The 23,995-nt window shown below is 44.4% G+C and overlaps 1 protein-coding gene and 1 long non-coding RNA gene across 3 annotated transcripts in view; both read left to right on the top strand.

The window, feature by feature from the left end:
* PRKN (parkin RBR E3 ubiquitin protein ligase) overlaps positions 1-23,995 on the top strand; it is a 1,336,804-nt gene that overhangs the window by 1,017,574 nt on the left and 295,235 nt on the right. The window lies entirely within an intron of this gene.
* Positions 10,778-12,211, top strand: LOC122238809. Its single transcript, XR_006217997.1, has 3 exons — positions 10,778-10,825; positions 11,741-11,900; positions 12,058-12,211. It is a non-coding gene; the product is annotated as an uncharacterized LOC122238809 (long non-coding RNA).

The following is a 23,995-nucleotide window of genomic DNA, read 5'->3' as shown; positions in this document are numbered from 1 at the left end:
TCCCTGCAGGTCTGTGCCACTAGAGCCAACTGATAGTAAAGCCTGAGCAAAATAAGGGTGACTGACAATAATCTCCCACAGGTTACTCCCTTTGGCCACCTCCTTCCTCCCTGAGCTCTTCATCCTCCCAGGAGACACCTGTCCACAGGGCAACTGTGTGTGGGGCCCGCCTCTTCTGCGTCTACGTCAGCTAGGGGCAGCAACAAGTACCCTTTTTGGTTTTTTTAATGTTTATTCATTTTTGAGAGAGAGAACAGAGCGTGAGCTGGGGAGGGGCAGAAAGAGAGGGAGACAGAATCCAAAGCAGTCTCTAGGCTCTGAGCTGTCAGCACAGAGCCCAACGCAGGGCTCAAACACACTGACCGCGAGATCATGACCTGAGCCAAAGAAGGACGCTGAACCCAGGCGCCCAAGTACTCTTGACTTAAAATATGTGTATTTTATTTAATCAAATATAGAATGCCACAGATTGTGTGATGCACCTTTTTGGTATATGCCTCTAAGAAGGAAAAAAATGCCACCATTTTGAATTGTAAGATGCCATCACTTGTAGGACACATTTTGATTTCAGAGAGGTTAAAATGTGAAACAAAAAATATTCATGTTAGAATTAATGAAATATAATTCTTGGATTAAACCCCTGAATAGCCACCAACTGAAGTTAACCCAAGAGAGACTTCAGTAGCAATAAAAATAATTCCTATGAGTATAGTCACATACACTCTACGGTGTAATCCATTTATATTTGTTAATTTCAGATAATTGATTAAAAAAAAAAACCTATATGGCACAGCCACCCTTTCATGGCCAGTACACTATAATGACTGCTATGTTCTTCAGATCATTCTTATGATACTTTGCTATGTTAGAGGACATCTTGGTTCTTCTTCCTTTCTACAGATTGTATCCCCAGGGCTCAGGCCTAGACCCCGTCTCCCTTTTCTTTCTCCTCTCTTCCCTATCTCCATCTCTTTCTAGCTAGTTTCATCTACTCTTCATTGATTTAAATATTCACCATATTCTGACAATTCTAACATTCATACCGCTTGGCCTGACTTCTCCTTTGAACTCCAAAATGAAACCTCCAGCTGCGTCCCGGACTTCCCATGCATGACTGATGGGCATCCATAGTTCATGCTTCCAAACATGAATGCTGGATCCTTCTGCCTCAGTCTTCATCACCTCCATAAAGGGACACCCCAGTGCCCAGGCCAAAGGCATCATCTCTGAGTCACCTTGACTCTTCTCTTTCTCTACACCACACATGCTATTCATGAGCAAATCCTACAGATGTTTCCTTCAACGTTCTTTCCAAAATCTGACCACCCCTGCCACCCTGGTCCAATCCACCACGGCCTCTTGCCTGGATTATTGCAACAGCCTTCCCACTGATCTCCCTGCCTTTATGCTTCCCCTTTCCAGTCTGATTTCCGAAAAGATGTCAGGGGGATCAATTAAAAATTTAAGTCATATTATGCCCATCTTCTGCTCAAACTCCTTTAATGGCTTCTTATCCAAAGTAGTTAAAGCAGCTGCAGGGCCAATGTGATCTGACCCCAGCTAAGTCCCTGACTTCCTCAAGCCATTCCTTGAATGGCCCACACTAGCCATGCCTGCCTCTGGTCTTCAAGAGTGCTTCGCCCTCAGGGTCTTTGTGCCCCTGTTCCATTTGTCCGGGCTTCTTTCCTAGCTTCTGTATACACATTACCTTCATTTCCATCTGTGCTTAAAGTGACCTCATCACAGTGGTCTTCTCTGAGGACTTTTGGTTTCCCTTACTCCACGGCACTTATCGCCAAATGACGTCAGTTTACTCACTTACTTGATAGTTTCCTGGAGTCTTTGTCATGTTTTCTGTCTTGCCATCTTGAATGAAAAGTGCCATGAGGGCATAGGCTGTCTCAATTTTATTTACTCTTATGTCACTAGTGCCCAGAGGGCCAGGCTAAATGGATAAAGCTCCAAAATAATACTTTGAATGAATAATGATAAATTACATGTCTGGGTTCTGTGTATTGTTCATCAATTCCATTAATTTACAGTTACATAGGGTCTAATCAGTGGTGATCTAGATTCTTTTAAGGTATGTTCTATTGACATTATAATTTTGTGTCTGATAAGAAATTCGTTGAAAATATTTTATAATAATTTTAATTTTGGATGATTCTAGAATAGGCCAGAAGCTCTTGTGAAATAAATTGCTTATAGATTAATACAGGAAAGGCTTTATTTAATTTTAGTATCTTTAAGTTGGTAATGTGCTACAATATCTTTAAGGTCAAGATTAACATTCCATAGCATAGTTAAGTGAAAATCTTGTTAAAACTAATTACTAAGAAACAAATCTATACATTATTTAGTTACTGCAATTTTATTTAGACGCTTACATGGGTATGAAGAGTTGTTTATCATCTAGCAATTGCATTTTAAAAAGGGACATATGGCTAATTAATGGTGTTGGGGGTTCTTTTTTTCCCTACCAGAATCATAATACAATTTATACACTTGCTATTTAAACCATTGTCTACCTCCCCTGTTTTTTGTCAGAAATCAGACTATGTTGCCTAGACGTTGAGGGCTGTTGATTGTTATTCATAACCCTGCAGGCTGAATAATTTATTGGTGTCATTGATTTTGTATTAAGAGTCACCAAGAACGTTGAACTCCGCCTAGTAGAACATATTCGTGAGTGCTAAAACAAAGGGACTGTATGAGGCCACACCAAGCGAGAGGAAACCTCTTCAGGGCTCATGAGATTTCACCATAATTTTGAAAACCATCGGTTCTCTGTAGAGTAACAGAAATTTATATTAAAGATCCTACTAAATCTGACTGAGACAAGAATGTTTCTAGAATAAAAACCTTTGAAGACAAGAGCAAACAGGGGCCAAGACCACCAGGGAACTGAGTAATAACATTAGCTGAGGAAAACGGCATTGTTTATTTTGATCAGTATGACTCTTTGTGTCTCTCTCCACCTCTCAGTTTATGATTGCTTGCTCTGGAAAGGAAAAAAAAAAAATAGGTATCAAAATTATAATCCCTTAATATCCTTGCTGAAAGACTGTGCTGGCGTCACGACTTTGCTCTTTCGGCCGTTCTTCATTTTTATTGGTGCACCAGCTCACTTCTCCCATCCAGGTTACTGAAATGACAAGCAGGGGAGGAACTGGAGTGGCCAGTCAGTCATACTGTGGAATACTGAAAAGGTCAAATCCATATAGAATTGCACTCAATGTATTGATAGATGAAGCATTAAAATGTTGAACGCACTGACTCACAGCGTGAATGGTAACCGAAACAGGACGCACCATGACATGGATGTGTGTTCTTCACGATGATAATGTGAGGACCTGTAGCCTCTGCTCCCCATTAAGCGATGTGATGGGAGACGTTTATAGTCTTGGCTGGTAGCGTCAGCCTTACTACTCAGACTTAAAAAGGGCGTGCGCCGCTGCTCATGGAGATTTATTGAAGATCAGGCAGGTTGTCGCGGCTTATTATGTTTCCAAGAGCAAAACACAAGCCCTCGCATGCAGTTTTCCCTTCGGGAACCAGGCACAGTGTGATATTGTGATGTGTAATAAGAAATAAATATTTGTCCCCCTTCCCCGGGCACAAAGCTCCTAAAATCCCCTGAGGTTTCCAGAGTGGTAAGAGCAGTGGGAACATCCTCTGTTACAAGATATTTGCTCTTTCTTCCAAGGTTCCTGAAATAGCTCCAAGAGCTAAAGGTGAGAGGAATGTCTTTGTTATTCATAGCAAGCCCTTTCAAGCACACCCGAGTTTATGTTAATGAGAAGATTTTTGGAAAGCCTCTAGATAACCAAGGTGTGGATGCTGGTTGCCAGGGAAACCAGCCCTGTGATTAGAGCCCTGGAACTTTCAGTCCAGGGAAGGGAGAGGGGCTGGAGGTTGAGTGAATCCCCAAAGGCCTATGATTTCATCAAATGTACCTACATAACAAAGTCTCCATAAAACTCTGTAAAGTACAGGTTCAGAGAATTTCCAGGTGGCCGAACACATGGAGGTGCCAGGAGGGTGGCGCACTTCGAGAGGGCAGGGAAGCTCCACACCCCTTTCCTTTATCCCTTGCCCTGTGCATCCCTTCCATCTGGCTGTGCCTGAGTTGTATAATCTGGTTACTGAAGTGTTTCTCTGTGTTCTCTGAGCTGACTGAGCAAATTGTCAAACCCAATGGGGGAGTCCTGGGAACATCCAATTTGTAACAGGTTAGTCAAAAGCACAGGTGACCCACCCCCTGGACTTTCTGTTGACACCTAGAGGGAGCAGTCTGTGAGGCGGGCCACAGGTGGAGAGTATCACTATTGAACTGAATTGTAGGATGCCCAGTTGGTGTCTTCAGAGAACTGGGGAACTGCTTGGTGTGGGAAAACCACCCACGCAGCTGGTGTCAGAAGGGAAGTTTTGAAAGTAATGGAAGAGTAGACAGGAAGCAAGATTCTTCTTTTATAAGCAGAGAATTAATCCCTAGCCAGCTTTCTTACTTACAGAATAACATTTTAGGTTTGTGTCATCGGGAGCAAACTGCACTATTCCTTCGGGTAAAACCTTCATCTCCTTCGGTGATTAGAATTGTGTTCCCCGGAAAAGATATGTTGAAGAGCTAACCCCCATTGCCTGCCAGTGTGCTCTTATTTGGAAATAGAGTCTTTACAAATGGAGTCAAGATGAGGTCATACTGCATTAGGGTGGGTGGACTCCAATCGGACTGATGACCTCATGTGATATAGAGAAGAGACCACCACATGAGGACAGAGAAAGAAAGTGGAGGGATACAAGCTGCAGAGGAACACCAAGGATTGCCAACAACACCAGAAGCTCTGAGAGAGAGGCTTGGAACAGACTCTTCCTCAGAGTCTCCGAAGGGAAACAGCCCCAGCCGACACCCGGATTTTGGATTTCCAGCCCCCGGAACTGTGAAAAAGTGAATTCTCTGTTTTTAACCATTCAGCTTATGGTCCTCTGTTAGGGAAGTCCTCAGAAACTAATCACCTCCCTTTACCACACCCCCCTTCACCCCCCAGTTCTACTTTAAGAACCAGTTAGACAGAACCAGGTATGCATGTGGGGCAGGTGACTCCGGGAGAGGGCGCCAATGCACACTCCATAGTGTAGCTCCAAGAAAATCATTTCCTTGAAGCTTAACTCCTGTTCTGGGCTTCTGCACACCCAGGGCTTAAAAAAAAAAGAAAAAAAAAAAAAAAAAAAGAGTAAGGTGTCAGGCCGCAATATGACATAGCTCTGCCACATCGTTAACATCTCTTGGACCTTCCGTTGTCTGTAGCACGTGTTCACACGACAGTGACAGTACCAGATGCCAGGTAGAGAAGAAGATATTCTTGACAACCAAAGCTTCCCATTTCTCAAGGCTTGCTTTGCCTACGGGCTGCAGGCACAGGGGGAGAGTCTGGGCCCCTGGGCTGACCGCCTGGTTTGAGCCCCGGCTCGGAACTCGAGCGACCAGCGTGTGAAACAGGACCAAGCGTCCTAAATCAAAGGGCTGTCGCCAAGACTATATGGATGAATCCGTGGCAGCTTCTAAACCAGAGTCCGGAACCAATGAGAAGCTCCCAGTTCGCCACTGTTTCTGACACTGCAGCAAATAAGAACACTGTCCGACCTTCACTTCTTTCTGGGAGCCGAGAAGTCTCCGAAGCTGAAGCAGAAAGGGCACTTGGAAAGAGAGGTAAATGAACCTAGTCCGCTATTATAAGACAGTTTATGTATGGAGCACATTGACTCTTAAAAAACAACTCTTGGTCAATTTCTGCTTTGACTATGGTGAAAATTGGAGACATACAACCCCAGCATTAATGAAAGTTTCATAGTAAAATGCAAGGAACAGTCATTTTTAGAATGAGTGGGTGGGGAGACGGCCACAGACCCATAAGGACTAGGGCGATCAAGAGAAGGGCCACAGGGGCGCCTGGGTGGCGCAGTCAGTTAAGCGTCCGACTTCAGCCAGGTCACGATCTCGCGGTCTGTGAGTTCGAGCCCAGCGTCAGGCTCTGGGCTGATGGCTCGGAGCCTGGAGCCTGTTTCCGATTCTGTGCCTCCCTCTCTCTCTGCCCCTCCCCTGTTCATGCTCTGTCTCTCTCTGTCCCAAAAATAAATAAAAAACGTTGAAAAAAAAATTTTTTTTTAAAAAAGAGAAGGACCACAGTGATGCTGTGGGGCCTTTGTCATAGAACCCAATGGGGTGAAGGGAGCATAGGTCAGACCCCCAGCTGACCTGCTAGAGGTCACAGTCACCACCACCTGGTCACTAGCACCTTCCTGCTTGGGTTTACAGGGCCCTAGTTACAGTGGCTCTTAACTGTCAATTAGTTACTATTAATTACTATTAATTAATGAATATCCAGGATCAAGTGCCAAATACTTGTAAGAATAATGTGTGTTTTCTTTATGGTACAGTCTGTGATAGAAAAAAGTCATCATAATCCTTGCTATGACAGGCCCACACCTCTGAGACTTGTCAGACCCTAACTGCTTCAGTGGGCAAGAATTAATGGGATTTTGCTTCATAGGGCCCACTCTGTTTGTGGTGGTTTGCCTCTCTCCGGTCATGATGATAATCAACATTGTAACGTGCCCTGATGTGGAAATGTGAAATGATTACATTACCAAAGATCAGGTTTTCTAGTACTTATGAGTATACTTTATCATTGTTCATATTTTTAACAAACAGACAGTTTTACATTTTATTTAAAAGAACTTAAGGGCTTTTTTAATTTTTTTATCCTCAAATGAGGTCTATACCCAGTTTCATGGGTTTCTGGTTTTTGACGATGAAATTCAAATCGCCAGCTGTGTTCGTCTTACTTTTTGTTTAAAAGACAAACCTGATTTCTTTAAAACAAAGGATGTTCTTTCTGGGCTAAAGGTCTTGATAGAAAGGCAGGATCATATTGATGCATTTTAATAAGTGTCAGCATATATAATGCCAAAGATTTATTCCCAGGTGAATGAACAAGATTTACAGCTGTGAAATGCATTAACAACTTAAGCTAATGAATTAGATCAGAATAAATTAAGAAAATATACATCAAATTCAAGGGAGTTCTAGGAGTAATTTGTATTACACTAATCCATACATCCATATAGAAAATAGCAGGTGCCCATACATTTGTTAGGAAAAGCTAACACTAATACTTAACATTACTTGATTGTCTGCATTGCTACAAAAATTAACCTTCACAGTTTTTTCCCACTCCCTCTTTTATTTTCTCAGATTATTAGTATAGCATGAAATCTGGGAAATGAAGAAAAGTTAAAATAGTATGACAAGAATTACGCATAACCCACAACCTGTATTTAACTAACTGTTAACATTTCTGCAATCTATTGTCTTTCTTCTATCTAAAATAAAATTCAGGGGCAACTGAGTGGCTGTTCTGTTAAGCGTCTGACTCTTGATTTCGGCTCAGGTCATGATCTCACGGTTTGTGAGTTCACACCCCCCCACTGGGCTCTGTGCTGACAGCACAGAGCCTGCTTGGGATTTCTTGATATCTCTCTCTCTCTCTCTCTCTCTCTCTCTCTCTCTCTCTCTCTGCCCCTCCCTGGCTTGCTGTCTCTCTCTTGCTCTCAAAATAAATGAAATAATAACGATAATAAAATTTAAAACATACTACTCATTCAACCATTTATTTGCTCAGAACATAACTTAAGGATTATCTCTTATATGCTTGGCACCAGGCAAGACATCAGGAATACAGAGATGAAGAAGACCAGCTCTTGACTTCAAGGAGCTTATTGTTGGCTGTCTTGAAACCACCAAATGAATCCCCTAACGGTGAGGCCAGCAAAGAGTCCCAGTGATACCGAGAAGAACATACACTCAGCATAAAGGAGGAAGGCTGTGGGAGGGAGAAAGGAAGAGGAGGGACGAGATGATCATGCAGCCTTGCAAGGTGTGCAGACACACCCCCGGGTGTGCCCTGGGATGGTGATAGCGGTAAGGTTGGTGAGGCCAGAGTGCAGCCTGTGGACCAGGGAGTGACCAGTGATGAATTAGAGCAGAAATCTAGAGCTACACGGTGAAGGGCCTGGTGGCCCATGCTAAGATCTGTGGAGTTTATCTGGTACCAGTGGGGAGGCCAGGTCCTGACCACACAATGATGATGGCACTTTGTGTGGCTAACTTTTACTGCCGGTTTTCGACATGGCAGGTTGAGATGGACTGGGGAGAGCTCAAGCAAAAAGCTCCTATAAGTTTCCCAACTGGTGTCTGCCATTTCTGGGTGGGAGTCAGACCTTCCTTGGTTCTGTTGAACCAAGGAGACAGACATTTCAGGACACATGACAGAGGCTGGCCAAAGGGGCTCATGTCTTCTTTCTTCCCACAAAATGTAGCACTGAGTAAATAGCAGATGTTACCCCCTTTCCTCTGCTTGCTCACAGAACTTGTGAACCTTTAGTTGAATGAGTGGCCAGCTCCCCCGGGGCTGCTCCGTCCGTCTAGGGGGACTGATTACACAGCTAAGCCTCTCCCAGCAAACCTTTGGACCATTTCAGAGTATGTCCAGCAGATGGGGAAGAGTATTCTGACTCCTCCTACTGCTTTCTTCCTTGCAGGAATTATGGACAGACACTACCATCCAATAGAATACTCTTACATCATTCAGAACAATGAGGGGCAGAATGTTTTTCCTTCTCTTTAATAAAATCTAAAAAAAAAAAAAAAAAAAAAAACAATTAAAGCAAACATTATTTCCAGGAAAGGCAAGCTTTTCAGAGGGAGTTTGCCAATTTTACAGGTAGTCTTTATTTATTGCAATGGCACATAGGTCTTCTCAGTACCTTACTTAAAATCAATCACCGGTAGACACAATCTATCATTCCCGGGAGAGAAGAAAAAGCAAAAGTTGCATGTAAGTGCTGGACCCCATGGAGAGGAACTGAGAGTGTCTCAAAAGAACAAAGGAAATCTTTCTTACTCCCCATTTTAGAAATGAACAGGCCAGAATACAGAAGAGCTCACAGGCAGCATCGGTATGTAGGGTGAGGAAGTGTCCCAGCTGGGGTTGAACCCAGGTGGTTGATCTTTTTTGCTCCACATGCTACCCCCTCCCACCTCCTACCATGAGGGTGAGCAGTGAGGCCAGAAGCCGAATCCAATGGCAGTGGGCCAGAGTGGGTGAAAGCCAGGCCAGGAAGATAAGATGAGGGACCCTTCCAGAGCCCAGTCAGTGGTGCCGTTGCTTCGGGGCTGCCCAAAGGGCACAGGGGAGACCGAAGCAACCTCCTCATTGCCGGGTCCCACCTGGTGGACATTCACATTGACTTAGTGTGAAGAGAGGGTTCCCCCACAAGCTTTGCTATTTTGCTATTGCCATTAATTTTAAACACCGCCGCTCTAGATCAAAATCACAACCTTGATCTAAAGGGTTAGGGGAGCTAAATCCCAACAGACCTTTTGGTGTAGAATGGACAGGGTTGGGTGAAATTGAGAGCAAGAGAAGAGGTAGGGTTTAAATTTCCAACTTGGAGCCCAGTTGGATGTTCATGATGGTGTTAAGAAATTGAATATCAGGGGCGCCTGGGTGACTCAGTCGATTAAGCATCCAACTCTTGGTTTCAGCTCAGGACATTACCTCACGGTTCATGAGTTAAAGCCCCATGTCGGCCTCAGTGCTGACAGTGTGAAACCTGCTTGGGATTATCTCTCTCTGCCCATCCTGTGTTCTCTCTCTCTCTCTCTTTCAGTATAAATATATTAATTTAAAATAAAGAAATATTGCATGTCAGAAGAAGCACTGATTTGTTGGGGGTGGAGGATGTCACACATTATCTCAGGTCATCCACATGGAAATGTCCAGAGACAAAACAGTCATGAAAACACAAGAGCATCAACAGGAAAGCCTTTCCTTCAATTCTTTACATATCAGCCTCAGTTACCTGTTCTGTACACATGAAGATGACATTTTTAGACTTTTCAGCAGAGAGAATAGATCCTAGACTTAGAAACATGAAATTAATATTGAAATGCTAAATTTCTTATTCAAATGTTCTCATTGTTTGGAAAATAAATTAGAATGTTTCATGATTTTTTGGCAGTATATTTAAAACCCATTTCTGAGATTATGGATTTCGAAGTCTTTTTTTTTTAATGTTTATTTATTTTTGAGAGAGACAGAGCATGAGTGGAGAGGGGCAGAGAAAGAGGAAGACACAGGATCTGAAAAAGGCTCCAGGCTCTGAGCTATCGGCACAGAGCCTGATGCAGGGCTCGAACTCACTAACCGTAAGATCACAACCTGAGTTGAAGTTGGATACTTAACCAACTGAGCCACCCAGTTGCCCTGAGAAGTCTTTTTTTTTTTTTTTTTTAATAAACTACACTTAAACAAATTTTCACTAGTCCTTTTACTGGTTAGTATTGTTTTATATTAACCTACTTGTTTTAGAACTCAAACTGAGATTTTTCTCAGTATTTGAAAAGGATCCATCTGCCAATTTATAGAGAAGCCAATATATAAATTGTCACGAGTACTTTTGCTTTATTCAGTGACCAGTCACAATTTGATATTCTTCTCTAGGCTTTTTTTTTTTTTTTTTTTTTTTTTTGGTTGGTTTTTTCCATTTGGCTTTGGTGTTAGGCTGTATTTTAAAGGATACAGCTCTAAGAGGTTGCCGTAACTATAAATAAAGCCACGATTACTTGAACAGGGACGCTGTACTCAGGCAATAGCTTGGCCATTTAGAAGCCTGAATGGAACCACTTCACATTCTGTTGACAATTGGAACAAATCAAACATTCTTGACTTCAATGCTATGTCTAAACCTCTTTCCTCTAACGGTAAGACCTGCTATTTCTCTTGCTCTGATTGTCTCCACCTGAAAAATTTTAAACTGTGAGAAGGAGCCATATCTCTTTTTTTTTTTTTCTTTTTTCTCTGAAAAGTGCATATGCGTTGGAGCTCCTAGTGGATTCCCCACGGCTGGGTGCCTGGGATTGCTTTACATATTGGGCCAGTAGGTAATGGACCCAGGAGGCGCCAGCAGTCTTTCAGCCCCTGACTTAGCCTGCCCTGGAGCAGCTTCCTTCCTGGGGGCAGGGGTTGGCCTCTGGGGTTCCCTGGGGGAGGACTTTTGGAGTCAGGGCTAGAATTCATAAAGAGGAAGGTTTTGGGAGCAGAGTTGGGACAGAAGTGGGGAAGAGGGTGCTGTAGATGAGCTGCTGTGGTGCAGTTGCCACAAGCTCTGGTTTTCTTTGGTTGTTACATTTATTTGGGGAAGGATCAGGATGCAGGGTATCGATAGACGCTTTGGAGAGCTTGCAACCCAAAGCGAACCTTCCTCCACCCGCAAGGGGGCGTCCTGGGTGCTCCAGCTGTGCACCCTCTGTGCCGCTTCTGGTCTCCACCACCTGTCCTCTCCCCTCAGGGCCGGCCATTGGGATCATGGAGCCTCACAGGAAAGGAAGCAAAGAAAGCATGAAGAAAGACAGTGTTTAACTTAAGCTAAAGATAATGGAATGCTATTCCTTAAAATTATAAATAATGAATGTCACTTGCATTTTCATGAAAATTATACTTTTGAAATACATTAACCCAACAGTAAGATAAGGTGTAGGAGTTCAGACTCATCTGGAAGCAAAACTTGCCTGACCTGATCTCTTTCGGTGGCAAAACCTTTTATGAACGGACATGAAGCTATTTATAGCCTTACTTTATCTCCCACTAAGTATGAATATTCATATATTTCACCACAGATACTTTAATGTATTTGATCGGACGTTGCTGTGGATGTTGCACAACGTATGGTGCACGCTGTATCACCTTCCAAAAATTTGAGAAGTTCTGCAACCCTGGAAAGTGGATAAGGGCTGATGAACCTGCATCATCACATCCCCGTCACAAAGGCACACAGTGGTTAGGGACTTGGCCACAGCCTAACGCCTTGGTGGGGGGGGGGGGGAGCTAGGGCTTACCCCCAGGGTAGATGGCAGTCTGGCACCCCTGCATGTTACTGGCGATCCCTACAGCTTTCGGGCAAAGCAAGCAAAACCTGTCCCCATCCCCTCCCCAGCCAGCAACAAACCTGACCTCCATCACAGTCACCATGGAAGCCCCTTGAATGAGTTAGAGTTGGCGAATGGATGCACCACCAGCTAATGGATGAAATAGCAATCCACCACCTGGGGTGTCACAAGCAAAAGAGGGGCTGTCAAATTAAATTTCATTGCAAAGCAACACATTACTCCTCACAACTTTTACTACTTGGATCTTAAAAAGCTTTTTATTCCATCTCTTTTGGCTTACTGAAGGCTTTTCAATTTTGGGGCCAACATTTTCCTTTTTTTTTTTTTCTATGAAACTCTTTCATTATACTTTCATACAGAAATCCCATACTTACGTTTTTTAAAAACTTATTTATTTGTACCACACATGTTTATTCAATACTTATCTGTCAGACTCTGTTCTAGACGGATGCTGAAGATACAGCTTATAAACAGTGAAGTGTCTGCCCTCAGAGCACTTCCACTTTGGTAGTAAAAATGGATAGTAAGTTAATTAAGAAGTAAATATACAGTAAATGAGACAACATGTGCTATGAGACAAACTAACGCATGTTACAGAGGCTGGTGGATGCAGGGGCGGAAGGGTGCTCCTGCGTTATATGGACTGGTCAGAGAAAGTCTCTGGGATAGAATTTGAATATAGACCCAAAGGAACAGGGTTGGACAGCCACGTAAATATCTGGGGAGGAAATTTCCATCCAGAGTAAAGAGCAAGTGCAAATGTCCTGAGGTAGAGGCCCGCTCTGGGTGTGGTTTGCACAGACGGCAGCGAATCCAGCATGGCCAGAGCAGACCGCATGAGACCTGCTGAGGATGAGAAAGTGGGGGTATGGGGGGTCAGGTTTGGAGGGTCTTGCTGGACTTGGTAAGGGACTTGACTTGTGCTCTAAGTGGGATGGGAAGGGATTGAAAGGTTCTAAGCAAGGGAGTTACCAAGGACTTAAGGAGCTACTGTGTTGAGAATGGTCCATGGATGGAATTAAGACAACCATGTGAAAGTCTGCTGCTGTCATCAAGGTGCGGTCAGTGAGAAGCTTCCCTGTGAGATAAACAACAGAATCAAAGATGGCACCAAGGGATCTGACTTGAGACACTAGAAAATTGGGGTGTCCATCTAGTGAGATAAGGAGGGCTGAGGGAGGAGAAGGTTTGGGGTTAAAAGTAAATCAACAGCTTGAGATTCAATATCTGAGCAGAAACGAGGCAAGCGGATGGATATTCCAACACAACGTGCGGACCACGTCAGGACTCCCCATCACAGCAAACGGGGTCTGCAAGGCCCCAGGGGCTGGGCGAGGTCGGGAGGAGAGTGAGCCCTGAGCAAAGACAGGTCCACAGCCCAGGCCTGGGAGGTGAGGAGGAGACAGCAGAAGGGGAGGGTTGGCCCAGAGTCAGGAAGACAGCCCTGAGGTAGTGTGACCCCTTGACCACTTCCAATGCTGTTTTCTTCATTTCCTGGGCAAACTCATTTTTTTGAGAATGGCCTATACTCATCTGTATTGCCAGTTCACCAAGTTTTTTTGCAAAGCGTCATCTGTTCGTCTTCCATCTGTGCAGAAATCTCCTTTGAGTTTTATTTCATCCCATTTCTTCCTCTGAAATGTTTTATCGTGTTGTTAAGAATCAGCCCCTCCTTTAAAGTCTCATAAACACCCTCAGATACTCCCAGGCCTTACTGTGGCAAACTGAGGTATTGCAGAGGCCTCTCTGATTCCCCAGCTCGACACGGCGCCCGTCCACTTACTGCCATCCGGTTCACCTGCCGACTGGGCAGTGGCCGTGGCCGGCTCTAGAACACCGATGTGATCAGTGATTAGCCTGCACCAGAGCTCAGCAACGATTGCTACTTGGATCAAAATCAGACCCCCTCATTATCGCACGGCAGCACCCGCCATCCACTATCCTGCTTATTAAATATGATCTATATTTAGTAGTAGCAGCAGCGGCAATGACACCTTCTGAGACCTTACTACGGCCCAGGTAGTGCCGTTCACATACAGCAGCTCTAGGGGTTATGAGATATCACTGATATCCCTCTCCCCTTGAACTCTTGCTAGATGAACTCAGTAACTAGATGGATTTAGGTAACAGATCACTGTCCAAATTCACTATTGGGTCTCTCATTATCTGTACTTACAACCTGAATAAATTCACCTGGGTCATCCCCTCTTTCCAGAGGAGGAACAGAGGCTGAGAGACCATTCAGAACTTGTCAAGGTCCCACACCCACTCATGAGGGAGCTGGAATTTGACATCAGGCCCAAAACCTCATCTTGTCGTCATGCCTTGCACGGCCTCATCCTGCCCGCGCCATGTCCCCCTTCCTGCTGGTCACTCTTGTGACACTGCTCCCTACCTCCGCTCTTCTCCAGTGCGAGTGCCCCTCCCCCCGCCGTTCTTCCTTCACATTCAGCTCAGCACCCCTCTCCCAGATGCTCTCTGTCGACTCCACACCTGACATTGTTCTGTAACCCCGGCCATAAACTGACCTTCCAGAAGGCACAGACGGCACCACACTTGGCTCTCATGACAACTCAGACGAACAGAAGTGTCAGCCACTGTGCCGTTCACCCTTCTCTTCCCAAGACTGCTGGTCTGTCTGTTCTCCGTGTCTGTGATCGTCTGACAAATGCACATCGTGGTTTTGGTGCCCTGAGTTCCGTATTCTCTGTAAGGTATATAAATGTTGGTTCTCTGAAGGTGTTCCGCTCATGGTGGCCTCAAAGTAGGTATCACTTGTTATCCAAAGGGACCGAGATGTAAATGCATCTGGGCACGTACACGGTTTATGCTGTAACACTCAGGACAAATGAATTATGTAATTTTCTTTCCGTTATAGGCATCCAATGTCTGCCTCTCTGAGGAATCTCTTAATTTTTTTTTTCCCTGGAGCCTAGCACAATATGCACCCATGGTAGATACATCACACTTGCCTGCTGAACCCAACAAATATGTGTAAGTACATGCTGCAAGGCAGTTGCTGTGCTGGGCACACCCTGAGAGTCCAGGAACTCGCTCCTGAATCGCCTTGGTCCTTTCTTTTCCTGTGTCCACTGGAACGGGCGTGAATCTTCCAGATGGAAGGAATTACCGAATGAAGGAATGACTTGTCACACATTGAATTTTAATGTGCAGGACCCAGACAACATAAAGGGTTATAATAGAGACATCTTTCCTAACAGCTCCTTGGTCTTGACATTTGCATCTTTTATTTTATCATAAAACGGTATTGATGATTGTCTTAGTGTATGACATAACCTTCTTGGTGAGTTTTTCTTTCCCTTCTGCTTCTTAATGAGGAGACATTTGTAAGGTTTGAGGAAGTACACAGAGGCCTACACAGATCCCCAAGTTCCACCTCTCTGATCATTTTATGTACCAATAAAGGCAGCCTGTGATTTGTACAATTTGTACCCACAGTAATTAAAAATACGACCTTTATCTAAATCCTGTTCCAGAGGCACTTCTGAATTCCTCCAAAGTACACTCTCCAGCTGTTATTGTTGATAGAGACATGTTTCCACTGGTTGACTTTTCAAAGATGATTTCTGGTTTTAAATGATTAACTTTGCTGCTCTGTTGTAACTCACTTGACTCGGGGGTGATCATTGCCATTGAAAGAACAGCAAAGGGGAGCTATTTTCTCCTTATTGAAAGGTGATGCTGTCTTGTGTAATAGTTGACCAACTCCTCCAATTAATGGAACGTGGCTGGTGAATAATGCCATTATTCTTTTTGATTAAAGTGATCTCAGAAAGAAATCACACTTCTGAAGAAAATGCAATTTGGTATACACATTTCCTTTTGTTGATGGAGTTGATCATCCGAGGTAAATGCCCATGGCCGCATCACGGAAGCCAAAATTTTCATGGCACCCTTCTTTTAAAATGTGAGTAGCTTTAGCTGGCATGCGTATTTTTAATTCATGCCTCACGCTAGATGGAAAACCAATTTATTTTTAATGGCAAGTCAAGTTGTGTCAAGAAACGGGAAGAAGCGTGCATATTCCCAGCCCTCAAACTGGCAGCTTGTTAAGAATTTGGCTGTTGAAATGTTAAAAGTTTTGGGATGGAGTTTTACCTCCTCAGGGAAATACAACAGGTATTTGAGGGATTTAAAAAAAATTAATAATAATAAAGCCAGCTCACGAGAGTCTGAGGTAGAAATGGCCAGCTTGTGGCAGAAAAAGCCATGCAGTCAGGACCTCTGTGCTCTTCCAAAGATGTGGAGCTGTGTTCCAGGGGAAATAGGGAGTCACTGGGGAATTTTAAAGACGTTTCTTACTCGTGTTGACCTTTTCAAAAACACGTATGGCTACTACATGGAAGAGGGTCTCACTGGAGGCCAACCTGAAAGAAGTCTGTCCCGGGAATCTGTGTGAGAAGTGGTGCTTTGTGTGCTCCAGAGCTGTGAGGTCTTGGGGACAGACTGACCTGAGCTGTGAGGTCTTGGGGACAAACTGACCCGTCTATTTGTGTCTGACAAGATGGAGGCAAGAAAGGGAAGAGCGAGAAGGTGGTATTCAGGATCTGCATTTGGCAATTGGGTGCATCGTGGTGCCTTTGACTTAAGGTTGGGCAGACTCAAAACGTGGAGAACCATCACGAACTCCACTTTGGACTGAATTTGTAGTGTCTGAAAGATGTCCAAATAGAAATAAGTGTGGGGGGGAGGGCGGGTGGGGGTGGCGCCTGGGTGGCTCAGTCGGTTAAGCGTCTGACTTCTGCTTTCAGCTCAGGTCATGATCTCCCAGTTTCGTGAGTTCTAGCCCCATACCAGGCTCCTTGCTGAAGCATGGAGCCTGCTTGGGATTCTGTCTGTCTGTCTCTCTGTCTGTCTCTTTCTCTCTCTCTGCCCCTCCTCCATTCACACTGTCTCTCTTTCAAAATAAATAAAATAAAACTTAAAAAAAAAAAAAAAGAGGGACACCTGGGTAGCTCAGTTGGTTGAGCTTCTGTCTTCAGCTCAGTTCAGGAGCTCACGGTTCATGGGTTTGAATCCCATGTCAGACTCTGTGCTGACATCTCAGAGTCTGGAGCCTATGGAGCCTACTTCTGTCTTCCTCACTCTCTGCCCTCCCCATCATATGCTCTGTCTCTCTCTTTCTCAAAAATAAAAGTAAACATTAAAAACATTAAAAAAGGAAAAGAAATGTCAAGTGGGCATCTGGTATATGGGTTGCCGAGTCAGTAAGCAAATATTTATTTCGAACTTACTGGTACCAAGTATCATTCTAAGGTCAGGAGAACAAACTTACAAGAATTCCTGCCTTCAGTTAACTGACGTTAACATTTGCCTCTTTCATTTGATACCAAAACAGTATCTTATGGTTCTCTTAGAATATCACATGTCCTTCTTGGTAAATCTGAGAGGTGAGAGAAGAGAGATGCAAAATAAGCATGCTGGGGCGCCTGGGTGGCTCAGTCACTTAAGTGTCTGACTTTTGATTTCAGCTCAGGGCTTAATCCCATGGTCTGAGAAGGAGCTCTGTGTCAGGCTCCACACTAGGCTTGGAGGCTGCTTGGGAGTCTTTCTCTCCCTCTGCCACTCACCTACTTGTGTGCACACATGCTCTCTCTCTGTCAATAATAATAAGAATAATAATAATCATGCAAACAAATTAATAAGATAATTTGAGATGCTAATAAGTATTTGGGCACTTTGGCTGAAGGTGACCAAGGATTGAGGAACCAGGAGCTACTTTACCGGGGTCAGGGCAGGCCTCTGTGTCCACACTTGGGATGTGGACTTCAGATGAATGATGTGAACGGGGAATACAGTTTAGGGGCCATCATTGTTGAGGTGGTCATTGAAAGACTGGTCATTGAGGAACGTGGACGTGCCCCGCATGCTGTCACAGACTCCCTACAAGTGCCCAGCAGGCCTCCCCCAGGGCCCAACGAAAACAACTCAGGCTGACTGGCTGTGCTGCGGAGAGAGCCTCTTTCCTGGAGTGTCATTTTGTGAAGCCAGAGAGAGGAGATGCTGCTGTTGAGTTGTGGACAGGGCGGAAAATCCAAGCTAAAGCAGCAGATACATAACGAGAGCGTTAGTTCAAAGGCACACAGTCAGGGTCTGAAAGCGGGGGGGGGGGGGGGGGGGGGGGTGGTGGGCAGGGAACTGTGAAAGCCACAGATGAATGGAAGGGCAGTTAGCTGGGAAGCTTCTGGAGGCAGCTCCGGGAGTGAGGCAGGGACCCAGGGTGCGGACTTTCTACTTCCCAGCCCCGTCCCCGAGTAGTTTGCTCATTGAGAGAATATTTGAGGAACGAGTCTTCTTTCGAAATGTCATCTTCCCATAATTTAAAACTTTGAACTTTGAAAATATTTATAGCGGAAGAAACAGGCTCCAAAGTATCTGAGCAGCCACAACAGCTCTTGGAGACCGCACTCTCCTGTTCCGCATGTCCCCAGACTAGAAAGCTGTGACAAACAGAGTTTATTCTGGAGGCAGCCAGGCACATGCTCTGTCGCTTTCTGACTTTTACCACACATATAAATCAAAAGGCACAACTGGCATATTTATGCCTGTGAGTGAGTGTGCGGGTGGTGGGTTTGAACTCAGCCAGCCGTCCACGTGTACAAACTCACTCGACTTTCTGTAACTTTTCTTCACCAAGGTGCTGTTTTCTCTCAGCACCAGGAGAACTAAATTGAGGCCAGCCAGGAAACTCAGTTTAATAATTTTTGAGCCCCTGCCCCTTTAAAAATTAATCTCTTTGGTAATATCTGGTCGCTTCAAGTGTCGCCATTATCTCGGATACTGTCCACGATTCAAAGCCTTTTCAAGGGGTCAGCGTGCAGAGATTCACCCCAGATGGAGTGAGCCTTCTGCAGGGGAGAGAGTCTCCCCTCTTTCCCTCCTTCCCCGAGCACCGTCCTGTGCTGATGGTGGCAGGAGGGCTGGGCACGGTCCTCCACGTGCTGGTGTATGTTGGCAGGAATGGGGTGCCAGGCCTGGACTGTGGCTCTGTCTGCACCGTCTTCACTCTCTTGGTCATCCCGAGTGGCACATGTGTTGGCCTCTGCATGCTCAACTCACAGCGACTTGCCCTCCAGGCCCCAGGCGAGGCTGTACCCCTTCGGGCCGGCACCCCCTTCCCTTCAGGATAGGGATCCCTCCCAGGAGTGTGGTGAGCCGGCCCAGCAGCGTTCATTGGCCTTCTCTGTGCACGTGGGGAACTTGATCATCCCAACCAGGGTCTGTGTACCGCCTCTAGACCCACTGCGTCCCCTGGTCTTCTCCGCATCCACATGGAATGCACGCTCGTCCGTCCAACAGTCCTGGCATTTTCCTAGTGTGCATCAGAAGAAGCGGTAAAAAAAAAGTCGCATTGCTCCAGGATTACCTAAAATTTCACTGTTAGAAATGTTCTAGGAGACTACCCCTTCCCACAGGGACAGACCAGAAAGGAAACCAGGGAAGGAACCTGGAGTCTAAGCGCTGGCCTTCCCTTTCTTGTCCGTTAACCTCCCCACTCTCAGCACCGAGGGGGCGTCCCTTCCTCCTGACTGCTGGGTACTTTCCAGTGTCGCCCCTGTCCACCCCCCAGGAAGGGGCATTTGGTCTCCTTTCCCCTGGAGCCATATCTGAAGGGCTTCTAGTCTTTGTCAGAACAGCCACATGTGAATAATATAAACTGGCAGATTTGCACACTTACAAGGAGGACCTGCCCAAATGCAAAGAAAAAAATGATGTGATTACGTTTAATGAAATGACTCTTTGGATTAAAAAAAAAAAAAACAGTACTAAATTTTCGGTGATTTTATTTTGTCCTCCTTGTTGTTTTAATTGCATCTTATTCAATTATCTAAATAATGTTTGAAACAGGGGCGCCTGGGCGATTCAGTTGGTTAAGCGTCTCACTTCGGCTCAGGTCATGATCTCATGGCTCATGGGTTCAAGCCCCGTGTCAGGCTCTGTGCTGACAGCTCAGTGCCTGGAGCCTGCTTCGGATTCTGTGTCTCCCTCTCTCTCTCTCTGCCCCTCCCCTGCTTGCGCTCTGCCTCTCTCTCTCTCTCTCAAAAATAAATAAACATTAAAAAAAATTTAAACAATGTCTGAAACAGATAACAGGTATTTAATAGCGTCCTGTTATGTGCCACACACTATAGCCCCGGCGTGTCCCTGTGCGGTTTTTCTGCACAGATTTCAGGCTGCTGACCGACTTATAAGTGGAATTGTCCTGTTAGGAGTTTTCAGTTACACTGGGGGACACAGCGTCAAGTACAGTCACCGATCTTCTGGATCTTATACTTAACTATGCATTCTTAACAGACAACGGCCTTTAAAGACACACAGTGCACAACAGGCACAGCAGACTGGAGTCACTAAACAGGGCGTTTACAGCAACATAGTAACATGCTTCTCTGTTGTGTGGTGAGTGTTAGCTGGTCATTCCTGCGTGGCTAGAAAGGATGTTGCAGTTCATAGAGAGAGGCTCCTAGAGGAAACGCCTGAATTTCACGGCATGGCCCGGGATGGTCTTCGCTGGGAATATTTTGGCATGTGGGGTAGGGAGGGCAACACTGATGGTGGCAGTTTGGTCGATCACGTGCTCCATGAGTGCCCCGGCCCTGGCTAGTGCCTGGTGTGTATTACTTCACACAGCAAACGTCTGTTTCCCTTGTGTGTGGCAAACAATTCGGACACAACAGGGGTCTCTCTCATCATAATGAGTCGATTGATTTCTACTTAAGTGAGTATGAACAGTTTTAGCAAAGGATTTTTCTGCTTAATGACAGGCAGACTTAACGCCTGAGTTTTATACCACCTAAGTATTGGAGGGGCAGTTTGTAAACTATGTTGAAATGTTATTAACAGCAAACTCAGCTTTTATAACTGGATCACCTGGGGCTCTTGAGAAGTTTCTGTTCAACTTTGCTATCTCCTCTTAACTTTTAAGAGCTGTTTTGGTTAAATTCCAGCATCGTAGCAAGTAATTTACAAAGTCACAGATAGCTCGAGAGGGGTCACATCGTATTCTCCATCAGAATTCTTACATCATGTTTTCCTTCTTTTTTAATATTTGTTTATTTATTTTTGAGAGAGAGAAGTAGAGAGCAAGCAGGGGAGGGGCAGAGAGAGAGGGAGACAGAATCCCACGCAGGCTCTGCACCATCAGCACAGAGCCCCATGTGGGGCTTGAACTCACAAACTGTGATATCATGACCTGAGCTGAAACCAAGAGTCAGACGCTTAATCGACTGACCCACCCAGGCGCCCATATAATGTTTCACTCTACATCTACTCTTCTATCTATGTAAATAAGGTGCTTCTTTCCATTTTAATGTTATTTGTTTAAAATACTAATAGCAGATAACATATTATAAATGTCACTAAGCCCTGATCACTGCACACTGTTATATCTCAGAAACCTGGACTATAGTCTGAGAGTATAATGATAAAACTAGAAAAATACTTAAAGCAACATAAACCCCTAGATGAAAAGATTTCCTTATATCAACATGAGAGTGTATTCTACTTGATAGACCTTCATTTATGATTGATAATTCAGTGATTATATCATATCCCTTCTACCCAGAAGGGCATTAAATTATAGCATGCCAGGTACCTTCTGAGGCTCACTTCTGCTGCCGTGGCTTCACTTGCATTTTCCTCTGACATTGATACATTAGTCCTGTCTGTCACTACCCTGGCTTTCTTGGATATAAATGACCCTGTCCTTAGATATATATGTATAACAAAAACAGCATTTCCTGATGAATCCAATGCTGCCCCTGTGTCATGCTATGAGTGATTGAGATGCTGTGGGGCAGATGTCTGCATAAATTAAAATGCTACACTATGAATCCCTACCAGTCAGTCAGATTGATTGTGCCAGAAGAACAAGTTGACTGTGGGTAGGATAATAAAATGAGGGATGAAAACGATTTGTAAATTGGTTGGAAAGGCTGCAGAGTGTCATGAATTCCGCACTTAAGGAACCTCAAAATGAGCAAACGTGTGGTGATGAATGTCTTTCCGTAAGACCTGGATGACTATTGCATGGATTTTATTAAATCCGTATTACGTGATGGATGGACAGATTACCTTTGGTTTCCATGTGTGGGTTGCAGCTCAGGGTTCTGGCAAATGAGTATATGATTTATATAAGAAACAGTATATGGAGATACCTGGAGCGTCTTTTGACAAGAAACTTTTTGCAAGGTTTAATTTAGAAATGAATTTTAAAAGGCATACTGACTTACTAGGTTCTTAATAGCAACCAAAAGGCTGTCCTATGTTATGGTCGCCCTTTGAGCAATCCCTTACTAACCTGTCAGCTCTTCCAGGGTAGGGCTGTGGGTTACTCATTCCTAGAGTCCTCATGGCCATGGGACGGAAAATGGGCACTCGGTAAAGGTGCATCAGATAACCCCTAAGGATATCGAAGTGGAAATGCCCAAGTGGCTGAAGAATGGTACTCCACAAAATAAGCTTTGCATAAGAATTACGTGAATCTTGAGAAACTTAACAGAAGACCATGGGGGAGGGGAAGGAGAAAAATAGTTACAGGGAGGGAGGCAAACCAGAAGAAACTCTTAAGGACTGAGAACAAACTAAAGGTAGATGGCGGGGGGGACGGGGGAAGAGGGGAAAGTGGGTGATGGGCAGGGAGGAGGGTATTGTCGGGATGAGCACTGGGTGTTGTATGGAAACCAATTTGACAATAAATTATATTTAAAAAAAAAGAATTACTTCACAGTCTTGGCTAATACAGATCCCTGAGGGACTGCTCAAGGAGATAAGAACCCAAGGGTTACCGACCACCCAGGTCACTCTGCTGTCTGTTGTCCCTACCACACTTGGAGGAATAATTTCTGGGTTAAAAGCAAGCTGGCTCCTGGTCCCCACTGGGACCAGGAAGAGCTCAGGTAATTAGTTGAGGGAGAGACAGAGACATCCAAGTGGATAAAGTGCCTTTGATTTCCCTGTGTTGACCCTGCTCATTAGAACCTAATTAGTACATTCCAAACACAGACATTAAGTATCACTTACAGTGTAAATCTTAGATGTATATGTCTTAATTAAAGCTAAACCTCTCTTCTTAAAGATAAGCATTAGATTTCCCTGTGATAAAGCAGTCTGAATCTACTGCTTGTCTTAAATGTAATCTATTGGACTGGAACATATGAAAATTTAACAAAAATGCAGATTACAAGGGTCATGAAGGAAATTTTAATATAATTTTAATATAATATATAATGAATATAATTTTATATAATATTATTACACAATAATAGTATTGTGGAATAAACTTAAAATGTTAACACACACACACACACACACACACACACACACACACACAAAATGTAGCATACTCTTGGAAATGGCCAATGAAAATAGTCACTGGAAAGAGCCAGTCTAAGGATGTCTTTGGAAGTAAGTTGGCCTGGAAGCTGGGACACACATGTCCCTTCATTGTCCACTTAGTAAACATTCTCGAAGGTAGACTGTCTGCATTCAAGGCAGGACACCATAATGGGGCCAGTTCATGCACAGCCACTGAAAGACAAAGATAAGACATTTACACAAATTACTTCACAAAAAAACTTCACAAATTACTATGTCTACAGATATAGGAGATGTACTGAAATGCCACATTGGCCATATTACAAAATTAAAAGGCTGAGTGCCAACAGAGGCTAAGTAAAGTGATGTGAACTTTCACAGAGTCCCCACCTGCCTCCCCACCTCTGCTTTTCATTCTCTCTCTCTGCTTGTCTCTGTCTCTATTTCTTTTTCTCTGTTTTTCTGTCTCTCTCTCTTTGTAAATGTCACTTAAAATTTCTGGTGGCATGAGTTTATTACATATATTGGCCGTAGTGCTGGGGAGCAGGGGAGAGAGAAACTGTATAAAAAGCACATAGAAAACCATGCTTGTCCATTCAGGCACTGAGTAGATAAAAATGCCTTAAATTATAAATGTCTGGAAGCATATTC

The sequence above is a fragment of the Panthera tigris genome, chromosome B2, assembly GCF_018350195.1.
Source record: "Panthera tigris isolate Pti1 chromosome B2, P.tigris_Pti1_mat1.1, whole genome shotgun sequence".
Taxonomy (NCBI): Eukaryota; Metazoa; Chordata; class Mammalia; order Carnivora; family Felidae; genus Panthera; species Panthera tigris.
Note: the sequence above shows the minus strand (reverse complement) of the source record. Positions and strands in the feature narration are given on the sequence as shown.